The sequence below is a fragment of the Lactuca virosa genome, chromosome 4 (assembly GCF_052849685.1).
Source record: "Lactuca virosa cultivar CGN04683 chromosome 4, Lactuca_virosa_CGN04683_v6, whole genome shotgun sequence".
Taxonomy (NCBI): Eukaryota; Viridiplantae; Streptophyta; class Magnoliopsida; order Asterales; family Asteraceae; genus Lactuca; species Lactuca virosa.
The window spans coordinates 81,538,260-81,561,543 of NC_136429.1; positions in this window are offsets into that span (position 1 = coordinate 81,538,260).

The following is a 23,284-nucleotide window of genomic DNA, read 5'->3' on the forward strand; positions in this document are numbered from 1 at the left end:
GGTATTTCAAAATTTAACCCTTAAGTATAAACACATATATTATTTAGCCCTTGTGTATGAGAAAGTTTGCAAAATGGCCTATAATGGCATTTTTGTAATTTTAGACTGAGGTTTAGTACGTTGGGCGTACATGCATGGGTCTAGTATTATGGGCGTACACCGAGTACACATGGCGTACGTGCGAAGGTTGCAAACCCTAAATTTTAGGGATTGGACCCTATTTAACCATCTTTATGGCCTCCAACCTCATCTTTCATCAGCCTCCAAAACCTCCATTCAATTTTAGCAAACCCTAGCCACTTGTTTGAGCATTCTTGACCCTTATGTGTGTTTTTTGTGGTCTTGAAGGAGATAGAAGGAAGTAGAACCACCTTGGAAACTTGAAGAAGCTTTGGATATGGGATTTTCACTTCTCAAGCAACCTCCAAGAGGTATAAAGTGTTGAAACTTGTGTTGGATTAGGTGTCTAAGTCCATAACTATTATTGGTATGTATTCGACCCGAGAGTAGCATGGTCCATTTGGGTTGCATATCATCAGGACAATTTGTTAGGATGGACTTTTGAGAGAAGAGTATATATATGATTTATTAATATATTATAAGTTCTAATATATTAATATGAAATCATATGTTTTAATTAGTATTGATCAAGAATTAATTTAAATTAATTTAGTGATCAAAAGAGACTAATTAAAACTATGGGGACTAATTATGTTAATTAGTTATATTTATATATGTTGGGCTTATGATCCATGTTGGACCAAGTTTATGTATGGATACATAAAGAGTTGGGCAACATGAACCATGGATCATAAAACCCATGGGTATGGGTTTGGGTTATACCCATGACTCTTAAAATTCAACACATATAAATACATATGTTATGACCTAAAAACCGTAACCACTAGTGTGTGTGCATGTTCTTGGAGTTCATGAAGGTTTTAGAGTGCATGGAGATTATCTCTCAAGTCCTACCTTTGTCCTTGATGTGTTGTGACTTCATTTGAGGCTTCCACACTATTGGGACTAAGTTGTTAAGGCCAAATACATCAAGACTTCCAGCCACACAAAAGGTATGTTACTCTATGTAGTATTTTACGTAGTTTGTATGACAATTGCATGCTAGCTATAGGTTCAATACCTTGGAAACCATTTGCATGTATAATTAGTGAAAACATAGATCCAAGGTATTTAGGGTTGTATATGCACCATAGGATGTTGTATTATACCAAAACCCATCAACTTGGCTTGTATTTCATTAGATATTTCTAAGTCCTTGATTCATGAGCATTTTGTCCTAAGTCTTGACCTTTTGGAGTATGGCATGTTCTAGTCCATTCTAGTTGTCCTTTCAAATGTTTTGAGGGGTTTAGAAGCATAAAAATAGGGTTTTGTCTCTTAATCCTTTTCCATGCATGTGTTTGATTGTCTTAATGGGTTAAGAGGGTGGGGTTTTTAGCATTTAGCACTTATTGGAGGAATATATGATCCCTTATCTAATGGGCACGTCATTGATTTGTTCAGAGTTCGACAGCGGCTTTAAGAGCTATGATTGCTAGTCGGGTTTTGGAGTCATACACAATAATAGTTTTAGACTTATCCAAGTGGGAGACTGTTGGATCCAAGGCATTTAGGGTTGTATGTGCACCATAGGATGTTGTATTATACCAAAACCCATCAGTGGTATCAGAGCCAAGGCTTGTTTTCATGTTATACTTGCTGAAATGGCTGAAAAATCGAAAATTTTGGCTGTCTGGGCACTGGACTCGCCGAGTCCACTGATGGACTCGCCGAGTCCACTGATGGACTCGCCGAGTCCATGAAGAAATTCATCCAACTCGTCGAGTTGGTTCATGCACTCGACGAGTTGGACCCCCTGACAGAATATATTCGACTTTTAAGGCTGGAATTGGACTAGAAACATTACCCTAAGATATTTTTGAACTGGTAAACCTGGTTTTTATGTGGTAATGTTCATGCTAATCCAATTCAAAAGATAATTGTCAATAGATTCATGTTTTGTATTAGTTTAGTGGTTAGGCTAATTACATGAAAATTGTTTGACTTGAATTATCTTGTTCTTATGAGTTAGTTTAGATTAATAGAAAAGTTATGTGATAATTTGTTTTTAATCCAAATTAATCTTAAAGTTGTTCATAAAATGTGTTTTTGTAACTTGTCCTCAAGTTATATGAAAAGTCATATTTATGATTTTTAAAACTCATAAGATTTCCATAAGTTAGGAAAAATGAAGAGTCTTATTTTCTTAAATGTTTTTAAAGTCTTCCATAACTTGTCCTCAAGTTATGGAACTTGAAGAGTTTTCATTAAAACTACTTTAAATTCATAAGTTATGGAATTGAAAAAGTTTTTGAATTGTTCAAAACTTACCCTCAAGTTTTGGAATTTGTAAAGTTTCCCCCCATGAATACTTTAATTCCAAGTTAAGCCCTTAGAGTTTTAAAAGTTAAAATTCAACCCTTATACTATTATAATATTAATAGTTAATAGTTATATATATATATATATATATATATATATATATATATATATATGTATAAGAACAAAGTCAGTCTTACCGTTAGTAGGCCTCATTCACGAAGCCGATCTATAAGGGGGGTATAAGGTTATTGCCTATAAAATGGCAGTTTAATGGGTGTCCACTCTCACCCACCGCTTCCTTGACTGGTGGAGGGTCGTTAGCCGAACGGGTTTGACAGGACTATAATTCTCCCTTCATTAAAAGTATTAATGATAAATACTAAGTAACTAAACACTTATAAATTCCCAATCTTAGTTACTTAGGAAAATGTGAATTTGGTGCTAACCCATGAAATTCACACTTTGTACCTTACCAACTTGTTGGTGGAGCGTGTGTGGGTAACCGGCACACTAACACACTACTAGAAAAACAGCCTGTTACGACGCGCAATGCACGTCGTAAAACGCTCAGACAACGCGCAAATGCGTGTCAAGGAAGGCCCTGTCATAACGAGAGACGACGCGCATTTACGACGCACATTTATGACACGCTTTTACGACACACAGTTATGACATGCAATGCGTATCAAGGAAGGCCCTTACGACGCGCGTGTTTATGACACGCAATGCGTATCAAGGAAGCCTCTGTCATAAAGGAAGACGACACGCATTTGCGTGTAATAATTTTAAATGTTTTAAAAATATGTATATTTTTATAGAATTACTAATTTTCAAATTAAACAATTGATTGAAATTATCATAATACAAAATAAAATACCATACATAAGAACGATAATTCATTTCAAAAAAAAATATCACATGTTAAACAAGTTACCTAACATTACATGTCAAACGAAACTACATGTCAACACTAACAACACTTAAAAACATGCTTTTCCCGCATTTGGAGCACCCACTATTCCTATATCAACAACCAACTTTATGTCCAATTCCAACCACCTGTAAAAGAACATTGTAAAAGAACAACATTAGAAATCATCATAAAGTCATAGCAGCATATATATATATATATATATATATATATATATATATATATATATATATATATATATATATATATATATATATATATATATATATAAGAAATCATCATAAAGTCATGAAGTCAAACCTTTTCATACTTATTAATGGCATCCTTATCTTTTTCTGTTTCCAAATCTACAACAGAATCCAAATTCTGAAAACTTGAAGCCTTCTCCTTCTCCATCTCCAACACTGAGATCTACATTACAAAATGAACAAGTGGTTCACAAGACATTGAGATCAAACCTTTTGTAACAGACATTGCTATGATTGAGTAGTTTTTTTTATTTAATACAATGTAGTAACAGAAAAAGAAATGAAAGTACAATGCTGTAATAGGGAAGGAAATGAAAGTAGGATGCTATAACCGGACAAAAACTACTAGTGAGAGAGAGAGAGGGGGGGGGAGAGAAGGAACACCTGGCAAAGGAGGATTTTCATGCTTTAACAATTTGTAATGTTTTTTGTTACTTTTGCTTGAAATGTTCTCTTCCCATGTGGATTATGGTACTCATTCAAATACACAATCTGTTTATCTACAAATCAAAAAAAAGTCAAAAGGACAACAGATAATCAGAAAAAGTCAAAATGAAAAAAAAAACTTGTTTTTATTGACCTTTCAATCTCAACCGGTTTCTTATCCCAAGTATCTCCTAAAAATTCATTCACATAAACCACATTTTGAGCTACATCACAAGGGCATATTCGTAAATTCACCACCCACCATAGAAGTTAAGGTCACCAGCAAATGACGCCTTCGACCTCGTAAACGAGAAAAATGGTAACGGAACTGGAATCGGGACATTTATCCCAACCTGAAACACACAAAAAAAAAATAATAATAAGAATTTTCATATTTTAATAGTTTAAATGTTTTCTTAAGTCATAATATTCATAGGATATGTAAAATTACTTACCTGCCCTGCTTCAATGTCACTTTGAAACTTTCTAGCGGCCACACCAGATGTTGTGAAAATAGCTGCTCCGTTGCCATATTTGCAACAATTTTTTTTTTTAATTTTAAATAATGAAAGAAAAAAAGATGGGAGTTTGTTTTTTCAGGTACTCAATGTCCTATCAAACAACAAAAACAAACAATTCACTGTCACTGTAGGAACATCTGGTAATTCTTTCCTTAGCTAAATGAGTAAGCAAACAATTTCTCAAACTCCTGTAGCAAAATTATATTATATGTAAGTATTATAACACACTTTTTATTTTCTTTCACATAATTTATTTAATTAACTCACAAATCCTCCGTGTTTATCATAGCCTCCAGATTAGGAAATGGCGTACTTGATGATCCAGTCAAATCAGATATCCTCCTGATATAAAATAAGTTCAATGTTGAAGTCTATTAGATTATTACCAGAAAATTATTGAGTGAAAATTCAATAAAAATAAAATAATGTGCTCACAAGGAATTCAAGTTTCTCAACAGAGATATTGTAGAAGGAATAGGTCCAGACATGTTCGTTCCTTGCATATCACTGCAAAATAAATTATACATAATTAAAGTTTAAAATTTTTAATCACAATAAAGAGGGCAAAAATTAAAATAATACTCAGTCTTGTGAGATTTCTCCAGTTTCCGATAAAATCAGGTATTCTCCCAAATAATGTACTCCCATCTATCCTACTGCAAGAAATGTAAAAAAAAAGATTAAATAATTTATATAGAGTATTTAATGAAAATGACTATAATTTATTGAAGATATCTATGACTTACAAATCTTCTAAATTAGTCAGATTGCCATAAGAATCCGGTATACTTCCAGTAAAGTTATTTGCAGAAGCAAGGTTGCAAGAAAAAGAAAATTCTTGTTAACAACACTAAAATATAAACATTATAAAAGAAATATATAAAAAGTAATATTACAATCCTCAAAAGCATATATGTACGTAGTATAAATTAAAGAAACATGTAAAACGCTAGCTAACAAGTTTTTGGCATGAATAACATCTTGCTGCATCAAAAGGACATAAAATATCACTAATTTCCTCATTCAACAAGAAGTTGAAGTTAACATTTCAGGTAAACTTAACTCCCTTGCCTTTTGATTTTTTGATTTTTAGTGTTTGAGGTTTTCCACTAACTTGAACTACTCTACTTCATTTCATCTTACATACAGATAATTACGGAAACACACCCTTATTAGAAGCCTGATATCAAGAGGGGACATGATAAGATTGCTTCCTTACTAATCAATCATGGGGCCTCATTGAAGATAGATGATGCTGGTAGTTTCTTGTGTTTATCTGTGGCAAGAGGGGACATAGATTTGATCAGAAGGATGTTGTCAAATGGTATTGACCCAAACTCAAAAGACTATGACTTTAGAACTCCACTTCATGTAGCCACCTCAAGCGAGACAAGCGTCCAAGATTTTGAGGAAGTGGTCCTCCAAGAAAATTGTCTTCCACAACCCTAAAGGTCAAAATAGTAAATTCTCTATAAAAGGTCTCACTCACATAGGGTAGACATAAAAGGTAAGGATTTTAACTTACAACTCCTCAAGTGTAGACATATCACCTAGTGCTTCAGGTATAGAACCATTGATGCGGTTCCCCAAAAAAACTCCTTTGGAAATACAGTGTCAAAAGTACATTCACAAGGGCAAAATGGGAAATTTGAAACAAAAAATAACACTTAGAAAACTCTAAGACGAAGCTGACCATAACTTGCAGGAATAGGGCCACTGATATAGTTGCGAGACAAATCTCTGCATGAAGATGTATCATATTACACAAAATGAGTTCCAAAGGAATAATATTAGATTTAATAATAATGAGAATATATTATATTGGTGCACTTAATTACATTTCTTGTAGAGAAGGGATATTTGCAAATTCTTCAGGTAAAACTCCTGTCAAGTTCATTCCTTTTAACTGGCTGCAATTTAATACAAGTATAAAAATATTAGTAAACATTGATTAGTGACATAATTAATATATGTTATAGAAAGATAGATGTATACATTGTTGTAATGTGGAAAACAGTGGCGTTACAGTTGCAAATTATATTGCCACCAATTTCAACAAACCCATCAGCTCTCGTGGTAATTGTCATATTTAGCCCTTGATTTCTGCTACATGAATTTCTAGAAACACTCCAACCAGTATGTTGTAGCCTTGAGGATATTGCTTCCAGAGCTTCAACTGTTACAAAAATAAAAGGAATAAAGAAAATGGCATAATTATTTACTCCTAAAAACCCATCTATATTTATGATAAGTTGAATTGTTCAAAAACTAGGTAAAAGGTCAACAAATGTTCAAAGGTATACAAGTTAATTAATTTGTAGATTGGTGGAAATGAATAGACTTCCTTAATTGGTATTTTTAAGATATTTAGAGGAATGGATCAAGATCATAAAGGAAGACATTGAAATTATATCAGGCAAGTGGAAATAATGCCTAGAAGAAGGAAGTAGGTTATAAATTAGAGTAAATTTTTAAGAAGGTAATTCTTTCTACCCTATCATTTGAACGTGTAGGCACAATATTTGAGGCTTTCTTGATTAAATGCATCGACCCTTCTGCATCCCAAACCATCTCATACTCATAGTTTTCATCTTCATCTTTCTCTTTGCTTCTTTTGAAGATGCCTAGCATATCACTCATCAACTCACCAATATGTAGTTGAATGTTCAACCCATTTGTAGGCCATAACAGAACCACAACAAGAGTAACCACAAATAACACGATATACCTGAGATTTTAAGCAAACTAAACTTACTAATTATTAATACATGAGAAAATCACAAAAACAGACAACAAATTATATATGGTTACCATATGTAAATGAAGAGCTGTGTAGGAAGAAAACACAGATGAGTTGACACGTAATCCCATTCATTAGAAACTGTAACTTTAATTGATGTTTGAGGATGATAAGATGACCAATTTCTCATAGAGCAACAGTCTCTACGACCTTTTGGTGACTAGTCAGTTGAACTTGCCCTATATGAGTTGTTGCAAGAGGAACTTGATTTACAGGACCAGACATTGATCCGTATCAAGACCACGTGCGTGAAAAATGCGATATAATTTGACTTTTATGATTAAAGTAGTTACCCCTGGTTTAAAGAAATTCAATAAAAGAATATAGTCTTTTCATTTTCGAACTCAGATAAACTAAAAAAAGAAACAAATATTACCATGTTTTGCATTTTCGAAACCAACATTGTGGCTTCGTCATTGGAGGAATCAAAGTACATAGATACACCTTGTATGAAAATACCCTAAGTCGTCGATGTCTGAGATTCGATACCTTGAACCAAGAAAGCCCTAAATCGCTATGAGATAGGAGCGACGACACCTGGATCGATTTTGTTGAGAAGCATCGAGCATAAAACTAAATCTTTTGGGAATCGCAGTCGCATGCCAGGAGAGGTAAACCTTAGGTCGTCGTCGAGGTGAGGTGAGACAGAGATTGTCGGCGAGGTTAGGCGAGGCTGATCAGGTCATCGATTACGAAGCGTTCGCGTGGAACGGAAAATGGTTTTGATTGATCAGGTGTTTTGAGTGTTCTTCGAGAAGGAAGGTGCATCGCCGCATGAGGCTAGAAGAGGCAACGAGGATTGGAGGCGGTGGATGTGGATGAGGGGTGGAGATGAGGGAGAAGAAGGCGAGTGTTTAAAAAATTTGGGGATTTAATTTTCCCTCTAGGAGACGCGCATTTCTTAAAAAAAAATATAAAACGACATTCACAGAGGACGCACATTTTAGATAAAGTGCCCTCCGTGTTTTTTATTTTTTTTATATGCGACACTGATTTAAGGGCACGCAATAATGCGTGACCTAAATCCTTCAATTTTTTGAAGAGATGACACTTTTTTAATGTCACTCTCTTTTGCGTAACATAAATCAATGAGTGTCGTGGTTTGCACATCGTAAAAGGGTCTTTTTCTTGTAGTGACATGGACTAGTAAGAGTGGCAAAGGGTGACTTAATGTTTATCATAGATCGGTGGAGCGCGTGTGGGTAACCGACACATCGATTAGGTGATAATATTAAGGGTACTAAGTGAATTTGCATGGTTATTCACACCTTGTTTTGTGATCCTCGGCATCCCAGTCACAAAATTTGAGAGGGCACAATCGAGATTGAAACATTCCATTGAAAAGTTCAATGAATCTCAAAAGATCTAGGAGTTTCAAAACCAATTAAAACCTAATAAATTATTTCGTTTTTCATGGTGGAAATTGGTGAATATTCATTCGCCTACCTTCAAATATTTTATAGCTTGGATTATGGCATCCCTCTTCCAATTTGTAAAATATTGTGTTGGGTCCTAGCCTTAATATTTCATATTGGGTGTTATATTAAGGACTTAAATCAACTAACTTGAATATTTCCCATTTTAGATGTCTGGTTCAGACAACTATGATCTTCCCAAATCTGTTTCCTCCACCTCCTCCAATTATTCTCCCTAACCCACAAGTTCAAGGTCACTCAAGCCCTATTGGCAAGCAAAGTCTATGTGTGTTCACATCTTGGAGATGAAGTCACATATTAACAAGCCAAGAGAGTTGGGTGTCAAGGTCTTGAGGAAGTTGATTGTTGACTCGGTTCTTCAATCACTTTCTAAGTCACATAGTGAGTTCCTTTAGAACTGCTATATGACAGACCACGACATGACCCTTAATGATCTTACCTATTTGCTTGGTGCTGCTGAATCAACAATGATTTGGAGCACTGGTAAAGTAAATTTGATTGGAAGATCGACTTCCCAAACTACCAAGGACATTGATAATGGTAACATTCGAAATCCAAAAAAGCTTTCTCTTCCCAATGGAAAGGGGTCGGCCATAGTCAACTCGGTTGACCAAATGGTAAAGAGAAAGGATAAATCTGAGATAGTCTCGTGTACCATTCCCAAAGAGTCCATAGGTTTCTATTGCCAAAGGAAGGGGCATTGGTTGCGAAGCTGGCCAAATTTACCTGATAGTTTGTAAGGATGGTAAAGTCAAAAGTTTTGACTCTACTTCAGGTAAAGTCCACTATCTAACTCTATTAAGTTCCTATTTGGAGATTCTTATTACATGATGTGACTTGATCACATTTTGATGTTTTAAGAATCAAAGTGAAGAGGAAGTTTAAAGGAAGAATATGATGATTCTGATCGCGAAGATGGATTTCGGTCGGATGGTTCGGTGATCAGAATTTTGACATGCATTTGCATTGTAAGGATAAGTTTTTCCACAAAGTTTTAAAATAAAAGAAAAATTTTTGATTTTATTTATTTTAAAATATCCTTACAGTGGCATTTGTGAGAAATTGTTGTTTATATGTTTCCATTGATAGCGATATTGGAAAATGGATTTGATTCAAATTAGGCAGAAAGATAAAAGTTTCTCAATCTAAAAAGATGGGAGAGTAATTTAGTATCATGTTTTGTGATCATCTTAATGATTAAGAAACCATATCACAATTGGTCCTCTAAGGACATCTTAGTGCATTCCTATGGCTAAGGAGAGGAATCATGAATTGTTGAAATGGTTAAATCAAGAAGATGAGTCATACTTCGTTCCTAAACAAGTCTTAGAGTCATACTCCAAGATTGTAACTTGAGTGACACATCTTAGAGTCCTACTCTTGTACATTTGAAATTGGTAAGTTGTGATGTTTTGGATAAAACAAAGACCAACTAAGGCCAATTGTGTGAAGTGTTTGTCTTGATAAGAATCTGCACTATCCCTTGAATATTTGTTTGTCAAGGAATGGTTCTTGGCAAGAGAGTCTTATATGTCAAGAGGACAGTGGGAGTCTAAAAGATCCTGAAAGAGTTTCAAGATCTAATCAAGAATAAAACCTATAGTTTATCACTAGCACACGACTTGAGGTTTATAACCTATCGTGTTGACATATTCCTATTTATGTGCCCATTCGAGTTAAAGTTGGTTTTGCATTGGTTGCATAACAACTTGGAAGACATGGTAGGCCCTTTTGCTGCTAAGTGGCAAGAAGTTAAGATTGCACAAGTTCGGTCCATATGAGTTTGGATTTGTCACTAACCTTGTCTTGTGATTATGGTTTGACAAATTCACATGGATAGGAACACATACACCATAAAATCTAAGTGTCATAAGGTTTCTTTCCGATTCATGAAAATGATGGTGAGGAAATGCTTTCACTAAGTAGATTTTAAGTAGATAGCAATTGTGATATTTGCATTCTCAAAGTCGTTAGTGGAGCGCGTGTGGTTAACCGGCACACTAACATGGACTTGTGATAAATGGAAAAGGTCTAAACAATTAAGACTACGATTACGACATCCCTTTTCATAGTTCTGAAATTGTTTAGACACACATGTGTGCTATCTAAGGAAAGGTGTATGATTTTGATAAAGTTTTATCAAAGCATCTTGTATCAGAAGTCTGAATTTTGGTAAGAAAGTCAATAAAGTACTGATTTCTAGAATTCCAACTGATTTCTGGATACATGTCAAAGCTAGTGGGAGCATGAGTGTTATGCTAATAATCATCATGTTAGTGGGAGCATGATAATTATGATAAGTGTTGCAAGTTAGCAATGTTAATTATAGAAAACAAAAGTTTCAATTCGTGAAGTTGCAGGGGTTGAAAAGGTTGTTTTGCTATAATTAAGGGAGAGGAAATTATACTTCATTTCAAATTCTAAATAGCTTAGATTGTGAGATTTTGATCGAATTTAGTCATGATTACATTATTTGCGTTCTAAAATTCGATTATGATTACGGCATCCCTTTTCATAATCTGAATTATGAGAACATGGCAAATAGAAATAGAAATATTATAGCAAAAAGACTGGTCTAGTATCATGTCTTTATGTGAGACATCATGAATCGTGTCCCATATGCTTCAGATATAGGATCAATTTCATGTGCTATAATATTCATCCTTTCTAAATTTTCCAAATGCTCAGGGCATTAAGAAGGGAAAAGTCTAGAATTGGATATGACTAAAATGATTAAGCAATTGTCGAGGACAATCTTGTTGGATATAGTGTCTAAGTCCATAACTTTATTTGGTATGTACTTGACCCGACCCGGCATGGTCCATTTGGGTTGCATGGCATTGCAATACTTGGATAGACTAAATGAGAGAGTAAGGCACTTATGATTATTAATATATTATAAGTTCTAATATATTAATAATAGTATTATTTAATTAGTATTGATCAAGTATTAATCTAGTATTAATTTGGTGATCAAAGTGAGACTAATTAAATATATAGGGTTGATTATGACAATCATCAATTCTTTTATGGTGGATTAATGATCCATGGTTTATGGGTTTGGTTATAACCATATGGAGCTCCATGGATAGTCCATGGGAGTTACAAACCCATGGGTCATGAGAAATCAAGAGTCATGACAATTAAGGGCATTCATGTGTAAACCCTAATTGTGACAACACTATAAAAGGAACCCTATGGCTAGCAAAATGGTGACCTAGTGGACCTAGTGTTACTAGAGAGGGCATAACCGATTTTGAGTGCTAGAAGTATTCTCTCAAGTTATTCCAAGTCTTGTGGTGTTGTGTGAAGCATTTGAGGCACAACATTTGGGGTGCTAGGCTCACAAAGTCTTGAAGGAATCCAAGCAACAACAAGGTATATATTTCTACTAGTTTTTATGTTTTATGTAATCCCCATGGCATGCTAGTTAGGAAATAACCTTGAAAAAGAAATTTGCATGTATATAGAGAAAACATAGATTCAAGGTTATTAGGGTTGCATGTACACTTAGGAAGTGTTAGAATGCTCAAAAACCCTTCAGTGGTATCAGAGCCTAGGATTGTTTTATGTATACTTGATGCAAAACTGCTTGAAAATCGAAAATTCTGCACTCTGACGACTGGACTCGCCGAGTCCATGGGGAGGACTCGCCGAGTCCATGAACAAATTCATCCTACTCGGCGAGTAGAATAATACACTCGGCGAGTCGGAGCGTGCTGGGCAGTTTTTTCGAGTTTTGTTGCTGGAAATGGATTAAGATCATTATCCCAATCTGTTTTGGACTTGTAAAATCAGTTTTTCAAAATGATAATGATTATGTTAACCCATTTTACATGACTTTTATCAATTTTCAAGTATTGTATATGTTTATATGATTTCTTGAAATTGCTTGACATGATATTGTGTTCTTATGAGTTTTTAGAAGATCATAGGAATTATATGTAACCTCCATGTATGTTTAATTCATGATCTTAATGGAAATGATGGTGTCCATAACTTGTCCTCAAGTTATGGATAACCAAAAGTCACTTCTTTAAATTGTGATTAAAGAACTAAAGAAGTTTCATAAAATGAAGAGTCTTCATTTTATGAACCATTAAAACTCATAAGTTACAAATTGAAGAGACTTGGAATAGTTTCAAATCTTGCCCTCAAGTTTTGGAATTTGAAAAGTCTTACACTTTAATACTTTAATTCCAAATTAAACCTTAGATTTTTAAAAAGTTTAAAAATCAACACTTATACTATTATTATAATTTTATTATATAGATATGTATAAGAATATGTCATTCTTACCGTTAGTAGGCCTCATTCACGAAGCCGGTCTATAAGGGGGGTATAAGGTTGTTGCCTATAAAATGGTGACTTAATGGGTGTCCACTCTCACCCACCGCTTCCTTGATCGGTGGAGGGTCGTTAGCCGAACGGGTAGGATACGACTTTAAATACTCGTTAAAAGTATAATGAATTATAAAGTAACTATACATTATAAATTCCCAATCTTAGTTACTTTAGGAAAATGTGAAATTGGTGCTAGCCCATAAAATTACACTTTGTACCTTACCAAGTCGTTAGTGGAGCGTGTGTGGTTAACCGGCACACTAACATGGACTAGTAAGAGTGGCAAAGGGTAACTTGACTTTATTATAGATCGGTGGAGCGTGTGTGGTTAACCGACACATCGATTAGGTAATATTGTTGAGGGTACCAAGTCAATTTGTATGGTTATTCACACCTTGTTTGTGATCCTCGGCATCCCAGTAACAAACTTGAGAGGGCACAATCGAGATTCAAACATGCCATTGAAAAGTTCAATGTATCTCAAAAGATCTAGGAGTTTCAAAACCAATAAAACCTAATAATAAAATATTTCGTTCTTATGGTGGAAATTGGTAAATCGTCATTTACCTACCTTCAAATATTTTATAGTATGGATTACGGCATCCCTCTTCCAACTATAAATAGTTTGTTGGATCCTAGCCTTAATATTTCATTTGGGTGAATTATTAAGGATTCCTAATCTAATGAAACTTGTCTTTCTTTCCTTTCAGATGTCTTCCAACAATGCTTCTGGCTCAAACCCAACAGGCTCCTTTTCCCTTATGAACTTGTGTGGTAAGGTCATCTTTGATGGATCCAATTTCAATGAGTGGATCAGAAACATCAGAATGATTACCCGCTATGAGGACAAAGAATATGTCCTCGATAGGGAGCTTAAGGTTGTGAATGAAGCCACTACTACTCCTGAAGAGTTTGCGGAGTTTGTTGCACATGAAAAGGATGCTACTAAAGTAGCATGCATCATGATGGCCACCATGACTCCTGAACTTCAAAAATCCTATGAAGATTTCTACCCCTATGAGATGCACCTGGATCTGATGGAAAGGTACCATCAGAGCGCGCGTCAGGAGAGGTATGAAATCATCTCCTCCATGATAACCGCAAGGATGAAGGATGGTGAACCCATCACCGGTCACTTGCAGAAGATGCAAAGGTTCGTTGACCGGTTGCTGAAGCTAAATGTTGACTTTCCTGAGGAAATGGCGATTGACATCATTCTCCATTCCTTACCTCCAAGTTATGATCAGTTTCGTATGACTTATCATATGAACAAGGAGGAAGTCACACTTAGCAAACTTCAAGGACTCTTAAGGACAGCTGAAAATGGCCTTAAGGGTAAAGCGGTTGCTACTTCTACTCCTTCAACAGCCCCTGTTCTGGCTATTGGGCAGGGAAAGGGTAAGAAGAGGAAAAACCCTTCGAAGGGTACCAAGGGTAAGACTCTTGATGGTTCCTCTTCAAGTGGAACAAGAAAGGTCCCATTACTCCTTCTTCAAACCCAAAGGAAGCACAGTGCTTCTATTGCCAGGATAAGGGACACTTCAAGCGAAGCTGCCCTAAATGTAAAGGATGGGAAAGTTAAACCCATCCATGCAGGTATTTACACAATATTGTCTAATAACTCATCTAATGCTAATTCTTGGGTGCTTGATACAGGTTGTGGTATTCACATCTATACTGATTTGCAGGCACTAAGAAGAAGTGAGCAAGTGGAGCACGGGAAGATAAACTTAGTCATGGGCAACAGGAAAGCATCACCTGTTACCAAGATAGGAGTTTATTCTTTATTGCTTAATAATGGGTTAATGTTAGATTTGAATAAGTGTTGTTACTCGCCCGAAATGGCGAGAAATATTATTTCTTTTCATGGCTTGTACAAACAAGGTTTTTCATTTTCATTTGATAATAAAAATGGTGTTATTAATGTTTTTTACAATGATGTATTTTACTTTAAAGCATTACCTTGTGATGGTGTATATGAAGCCGTGAATGTTGTAGACAATCTAGGAAATAATGTGTTGTATATTGATTCTTCAGATAGCTTGGATAAAGCATCCTTGTGGCATTGTCGTCTTGGACATGTTAACAAGAAGCGCATAGGCCAACTCCAAAAGGCTGGAGTCTTGGAATCATTTGACCTCAAGTCAGATGATAGTTGCGAGTCTTGTTTACTTGGAAAAATGACAAAGTCACCCTTCACAGGTACTTGTGATAGGGGTGAAGGTTTGTTGGACCTTGTACACACGGATGTGTGTGGGCCCTTCAGAGTTGCTACAAGGGATGTTAATCGCTATTATGTGACTTTTACTGATGATTACAGTAGATATGGATACATTTACTTAATCAAGCATAAGTCAGAAACCTTTGAAAAGTTCAAAGAGTTTAAGCAGGAAGTGGAGAATCAATTGGGCAGGAACATCAAGATGCTCCGATCCGATCGGGGAGGAGAGTATCTTAGCATTGAGTTCCTTGACTATCTTAAGGAATGTGGGATTGTCTCACAATTGACACCTCCCAGAACACCACAGTTGAATGGTGTAGCTGAGAGGCGCAATCGACCCTTGTTGGATATGGTTCGTTCCATGATGAGTCGAGCTTCGTTACCAATCTCTTTCTGGGGGTATGCCGCCCATATCCTTAATCTAGTCCCTACTAAAAAGGTTGCCAAAACACCTCACGAGATGTGGACTGGGAAAGTTCCCAATTTGGACCACATCAAGATTTGGGGTTGTGAAGCTTTCGTGAGGCGTGAGACTCATGATAAGCTTGAACCTCGAAGTGAGAGGTGTATTTTCATCGGCTACCCACAGAGATCCTTTGGTTACCTCTTCTACAGACCTAGTGATAATGTGGTCTTTGTAGCAAGAAGAGGAGTCTTTCATGAGAGAGAATTCATAAGCCAAGGGGACAGTGGGAGGCAAATTGACCTTGAAGAGCTTCAAGAGTCAAGTGGTGAAGGAACCTCTAATGCTATCGACCAACCTGAGGAGGAAACTCATGTTGATCCGATAGATGAGTCTGTACCTCCAAGACGTTCCACTAGGGTGAGGAACACACCTGATTTTTATTATGGTTATCACATCACCACTGAAGGTGATACATTTATTAGTGATAGTACACTAATAGATTTGGATGAACCTAATAATTACAGGGAAGCCATGGCAGGCCCTGAGTCTGCTAAATGGAAGGAGGCTATGGACAGTGAGATTCAGTCCATGTATGACAATCAAGTTTGGAACTTGGTTGACAATGTACCAGGTCGTAAGACAGTTGGGTGCAAATGGATCTTCAAGAAGAAGACCGACATGGATGGAAAGGTACATACTTACAAAGCGCGACTGGTTGCGAAGGGCTTTACTCAAACTCCGGGAGTTGACTATGATGAGACCTTCTCACCAGTAGCGAAGATTAAGTCTATTAGAGTATTGTTAGCCATAGCTGCATTTCATGATTATGAAATATGGCAAATGGATGTCAAAACCGCTTTCCTTAATGGAAAGTTGGCTGAGGATGTTTACATGGCTCAACCAGAGGGTTTTGTCGATACAAGATACCCTAATAGAGTGTGTAAGCTTGATAAATCCATTTATGGATTGAAACAAGCATCTCGCAGATGGAATCTTTGCTTTGATGAGAAAGTCAAAGAGTTTGGCTTTTCTAGGAGTGAGGATGAGTCTTGTGTGTATGTCAGGGCTAGTGGGAGCATAGTTAGCTTCTTGGTGTTGTATGTGGATGACATACTTCTCATAGGAAACGACGTCCCAACCTTGCAGGAGGTTAAGTCATGGCTTGGGAAGTGTTTCGCTATGAAGGACCTTGGGGAAGCTGCCTATATCCTAGGGATAAGGATATTGAGAGATAGGAGTAAGAGACTAATTGGACTTAGTCAAAGTACTTACTTGGATAAGGTACTGAAGAGGTTCGGTATGCAAGATTCCAAGAAAGGAGAATTACCAATCCAGAGTAATGCCAAGCTGAGTAAAACTCAGAGTCCGAGTACAGAGGCTGAGATAGCTGAAATGAGTCATATACCATATGCTTCCGCTGTGGGCTCAATCATGTATGCTATGACTTGTACTCGCCCTGATGTGGCCTTTGCTTTGAGCATGGTCAGTAGATATCAAGGGAACCCTGGCAAGGCACACTGGACAGCGGTAAAGAACATTCTCAAGTATCTGTGGAGGACTAAGGATTGGGTCCTTACCCTCGGAGGCAGTGATGACTTGAGAGTGGAAGGATATAGCGATGCTAGCTTCCAGACTGATAGGGATAATTTCCGCTCTCAGTCAGGCTGGGTCTTTATCCTAAATGGAGGGGCAATTACTTGGAAAAGTTCCAAGCAGGAGACAGTAGCTGATTCTACTTGTGAATCAGAGTACATAGCAGCAAGTGAAGCAGCTAAGGAGGCGATATGGCTAAAGAACTTCATCGGAGACCTTGGAGTTGTACCAGCTATAAAGGAGCCAATGGAAATTTTCTGTGACAGCGAAAGTGCGGTTGCTTTGGCTAAGGAACCAAGAGATCACGGGAGATCTAGGCACATTGACAGAAAATACCATTTCATAAGACATAGAATAGAAGAAGGACTCCTCGTGGCAAAGAGGGTATCATCAGATGAGAACCCGGCAGATCCCCTCACGAAGGGACTGAGCAGGGTTAAGCATTTACAGCATGCGAGGTGCATTGGGCTGAAGGATGATATTAGTTTCAATAATTAGATTCCTGAAACTTGTAAAATGTAATTGACATTTGATGATAAATAAAAGTTGTTATTTATTTATGAGTAAGGTGTTACTATCTTGTGTTGATTGTTTACTATGTTTCAATTTTGCATGTTTTTACTTCCAGAATAATTATGTTATTATTCAAACCATCCACAGTCAGTCAAACTTTGGAAGTAAGTATTGATTTAAGACTGTCATGAATTTGGCTTGTATGATTTGTCTAAAAGTGCTTTAGACAATGCAATGGTTGCTACAACATTCATGAGTACTCATAAGGGCTGAGTATTGGATCCAACCCACGCTCACTTGCATCACTTCATGGAATTTATCTCGAGTGATCGTGAGACGGTAATATCATATAAATCTTCAAACCTAAAGATATGAGTTGTTGACTATGAGTTGGTTATTCATTGATTGCACGAAAACGCATTGGTAACTCGATGTCATAAAACGTGCCTTTGTACAAGCATATCAGTCAAAGTTTATCTGTTCCTTCTAGAAATAGAAGCGATATATGGGCCCCTCGATGATTTGGTTTTGACTTATGTACCGGGCCAGGTCGGAACCTAATTGATGTGTTCAATTTAGTTCTATGTCGAAACAAATCAGAGATCGAGAAACAAATGCTGGACAATAAGTAAGACCATGTTCCATGTGTTTGTCCGGCTGATATCATGAGAACAGAGGATTATATGATCACTTATCTTAAATGGCGTATCATCATCATCTCAGTTCCGAGAGACTTTGAAAGAGCTACGATTGCTAGTCGGATTTTGAAGTCATATTTGCAAATATAGTTATTAGACTTATCCAAGTGGGAGACTGTTGGATATAGTGTCTAAGTCCATAACTTTATTTGGTATGTACTTGACCCGACCCGGCATGGTCCATTTGGGTTGCATGGCATTGCAATACTTGGATAGACTAAATGAGAGAGTAAGGCACTTATGATTATTAATATATTATAAGTTCTAATATATTAATAATAGTATTATTTAATTAGTATTGATCAAGTATTAATCTAGTATTAATTTGGTGATCAAAGTGAGACTAATTAAATATATAGGGTTGATTATGACAATCATCAATTCTTTTATGGTGGATTAATGATCCATGGTTTATGGGTTTGATTATAACCATATGGAGCTCCATGGATAGTCCATGGGAGTTACAAACCCATGGGTCATGAGAAATCAAGAGTCATGACAATTAAGGGCATTCATGTGTAAACCCTAATTGTGACAACACTATAAAAGGAACCCTATGGCTAGCAAAATGGTGACCTAGTGGACCTAGTGTTACTAGAGAGGGCATAACCGATTTTGAGTGCTAGAAGTATTCTCTCAAGTTATTCCAAGTCTTGTGGTGTTGTGTGAAGCATTTGAGGCACAACATTTGGGGTGCTAGGCTCACAAAGTCTTGAAGGAATCCAAGCAACAACAAGGTATGTATTTCTACTAGTTTTTATGTTTTATGTAATCCCCATGCCATGCTAGTTAGGAAATAACCTTGAAAAAGAAATTTGCATGTATATAGAGAAAATATAGATTCAAGGTTATTAGGGTTGCATGTACACTTAGGAAGTGTTAGAATGCTCAAAAACCCTTCAAATCTAAGGTTTACCAAAGATTGGTTGCTCATGGACAGTTGGAAGTATATTGTTAATTTTGGTAGGACCATATTAACATATTCTGAAAAGAGGCAACTCTTGTTCAAAAGTGATAGTCAAAATAGGAATCTGGAAAGGTTCCATAGGTGGAAGTTGTTCTTCAAATCTGTGTAAGATTAGAAAGCTTAATGCAAGAAGGATGTTCAAAGTAATGTACTTTGAATTTGAGACTTTGTTTCCATGGAATTGATCTCCAGTGGAATACTCTGTAATGTCTGTTGACAAGTCTTTGTGACTTTGTGCATAATCATTACGAGAGGATCAATGCATATAAGTTTAGAATCTAACAGATTTCGGTAAATGGCAGGAATTTGGAATTCTTACATTTACAATGAGGATTTGGGATTGTGAAATGAGAATCATTGGAATTATGTTCAATCAATCTATTTCACAAAGTAAAAGATCATAGACAAACTTAGTGTGCATACTTGGTGTATGGCATAACTAACGTTTGGATAAACATAGTTTGCATGCTTGGAGCATGGCATGACCATTGTTTTGATTCAAGTATAAAGTTGATTATTTGAAACATTGTGCAATGAATAATGTGTAATCAATATGGTGATAAATAAAAGGTGTTTTATTTATATTCATAAGTTCTGAGACCATATTGGATTCGATTATTCTTGTGTTTCACTTTGCATGTTTTGACTTCCAGAATAGCTAGGTTATTCTTCCCGAATGACTAAGTTATTCAAACCATCCACAGTCGATAATACGTTGGAAGTAGGTATTAAGGCAAGACTGTCATGAATTGGGTTTGTAGATGTCTAAGGTGTTGGACATAGCAAAAGTTGTTGCAACATTCATGAGTGCTCCTAGAATGAGATTCAAGTATTGGATTAAACCCACGCTCACTTGTATCACTTCATGTATTTTATCTCGAGTGATCGTGAGACGATAATATCTTATATTCTTCAAACCTAGAGATATGAGTTGTTAACTATGAGTTGGTTATACATTGATTATACGAAAACGCATTGGTAACTCAATGTTATAAAATGTGCCTTTGTGTATGATTCAACAAGTAGTAGAACAAGCATATTAGTCAAAGTTTATCCATTCCTTTTACCCTTGGAGGGATAAAAGCGATATTTGTGGGCCCCTCGATGATTTAGTGATGACAAACATAAGTGCTCGGCCGGGCCTGGACTGATTTGATTTGTTCAATTAGTCAGTCATCGTAAATCAGAAATCGGGAAACAACAGATGGACAGAGAGAATGATTATAATCCATGTCTCAGTCCATATGATATCTAGAATGGAGGAATATATGATCCCTTATCTAATGGGCGCGTCATTGATTTGTTCAGAGTTCGACAGCGGCTTTAAGAGCTATGATTTCTAGTCGGGTTTTGGAGTCATACGCAATAATAGTTTTAGACTTATCCAAGTGGGAGACTGTTGGATTAGGTGTCCAAGCCCATAACTATTATTGGTATGTATTCGACCCGAGAGTAGCATGGTCCATTTGGGTTGCATATCATCAGGACAATTTGTTAGGATGGACTTTTGAGAGAAGAGTATATATATGATTTATTAATATATTATAAGTTCTAATATATTAATATGAAATCATATGTTTTAATTAGTATTGATCAAGAATTAATTTGGAATTAATTTAGTGATCAAAAGAGACTAATTAAAACTATGGGGACTAATTATGTTAATTAGTTATATTTATATATGTTGGGCTTATGATCCATGTTGGACCAAGTTTATGTATGGATACATAAAGAGTTGGGCCACATGAACCATGGATCATAAAACCCATGGGTATGGGTTTGGGTTATACCCATGACTCTTAAAATTCAACACATATAAATACATATGTTATGACCTAAAAACCGTAACCACTAGTGTGTGTGCATGTTCTTGGAGTTCATGAAGGTTTTAGAGTGCATGGAGATTCTCTCTCAAGTCCTACCTTTGTCCTTGATGTGTTGTGACTTCATTTGAGGCTTCCACACTATTGGGGCTAAGTTCTTAAGGCCAAATACATTAAGACTTCCAGCCACACAAAAGGTATGTTACTCTATCTAGTATTTTATGTAGTTTGTATGACAATTGCATGCTAGCTATAGGTTCAATACCTTGGAAACCATTTGCATGTATAATTAGTGAAAACATAGATCCAAGGTATTTAGGGTTGTATGTGCACCATAGGATGTTGTATTATACCAAAACCCATCAACTTGGCTTGTATTTCATTAGATATTTCTAAGTCCTTGATTCATGAGCATTTTGTCCTAAGTCTTGACCTTTTGGAGTATGGCATGTTCTAGTCCATTCTAGTTGTCCTTTCAAATGTTTTGAGGGGTTTAGAAGCATAAAAATAGGGTTTTGTCTCTTAATCCTTTTCCATGCATGTGTTTGATTGTCTTAATGGGTTAAGAGGGTGGGGTTTTTAGCATTTAGCACTTATTGGCCATGCAAGACCATAAAGTTGGAAACTTTATGGTCAAGGATGATAGTTAGAACTTCGATCTACATTTTGGTCGTCATAGCTCAATTATCAAGCACTTAACTCATTAAGTGGAGAACCAGTTGCGTACGCTGGGCGTACCAGTTGGTATGCTGCCCGTACGCAGTTCGAGCCCTGACTCCTCGGACAGTGAGTATGTCCCGCGTATATCCGAAGTAAGCCCCGCATACGAGGGCTGAGTTGACTCGGATGGGTTGACTCGGATGATTTCGTTGATTTTGACCAAGGGTATTTTGGGAAATTGTTATTAATTTAGAATGGGAAATGTTTTGTTTATTAGGAGTCGGGTAGAGCCGGTTATTGGAGCAGAGATTCATTCAAACTGTATTCGGACTGAGAGGTGAGTTTTCCTCACTATACTTATGGGTCGAAGGAACCAAGTACGGCCCATTGGATTAGATATCATGTTTTGTTGTATGCATTTATGCAGAGTTATGTGGTACTAGTTATGTGATTAGACTAGTAGATCTGTAGGACTACCTGTGTTTGCTGTATAGTAGATCTGTAGGACTACCTGTGATTAGACTAGTAGATATCATGTTTTGTTGTATGCATTTATGCAGAGTTATGTGGTACTAGTTATGTGATTAGACTAGTAGATTTGTAGGACTACCTGTGTTTGCTGTATTTGATTGATAATGTTATGAATCGATATGTTATGGTTTACTAGGTTGAGGCAGACCAGTTGAGACTGAAGGCCAAGACACCCAGGGCGGTTCGGATAGGATAAAGGCATGCGAGGCGGTCCAGTGAGGCCGAAGGCCCAAAGAGTGGTCCAGATAGGCTGAAGCCCCGGTAAGGCGGTCCAGTCGTGCTGAAGGCTCTGTATGCATGTTGTTGTTTGTTATGTTATGTGGTGGTACCTTGGGGGAACTCACTAAGTGTTGGCTTATAGTTTTTGTTTTGTTTTAGGTACTTATGAGGACCGTGGCAAGGCGAAGGCGTGATCGTGCACATCCTTTAGTTTTATGTTATCTGGATTTTTGGGACACTCTGTTTTCTGAGAAACACTTTTGAAATAATGGTTTTGTAAACTTTATGGATTGAATTGTTGTTTTTGAAAAGTTAAAATTTGTTTTGATTTTTGAATGTTACAATCCAGAGTTACCAGTACCTGATACACCACCATTTTTCCCACTTAGGTGGTCTATGAGAGATCATCATCCTTCCATTCATTATTCTACTGATGAGTATGTTTTAGTCACTGATGGGGGAGAGCCAAATTGTTATTCAGAGGGAATGGAAGATGAGCATAAAAGAGATTGGATTGGAGCTATGCGAGATGAGATGAATTCCTTGCATGCAAACAATACCTTTG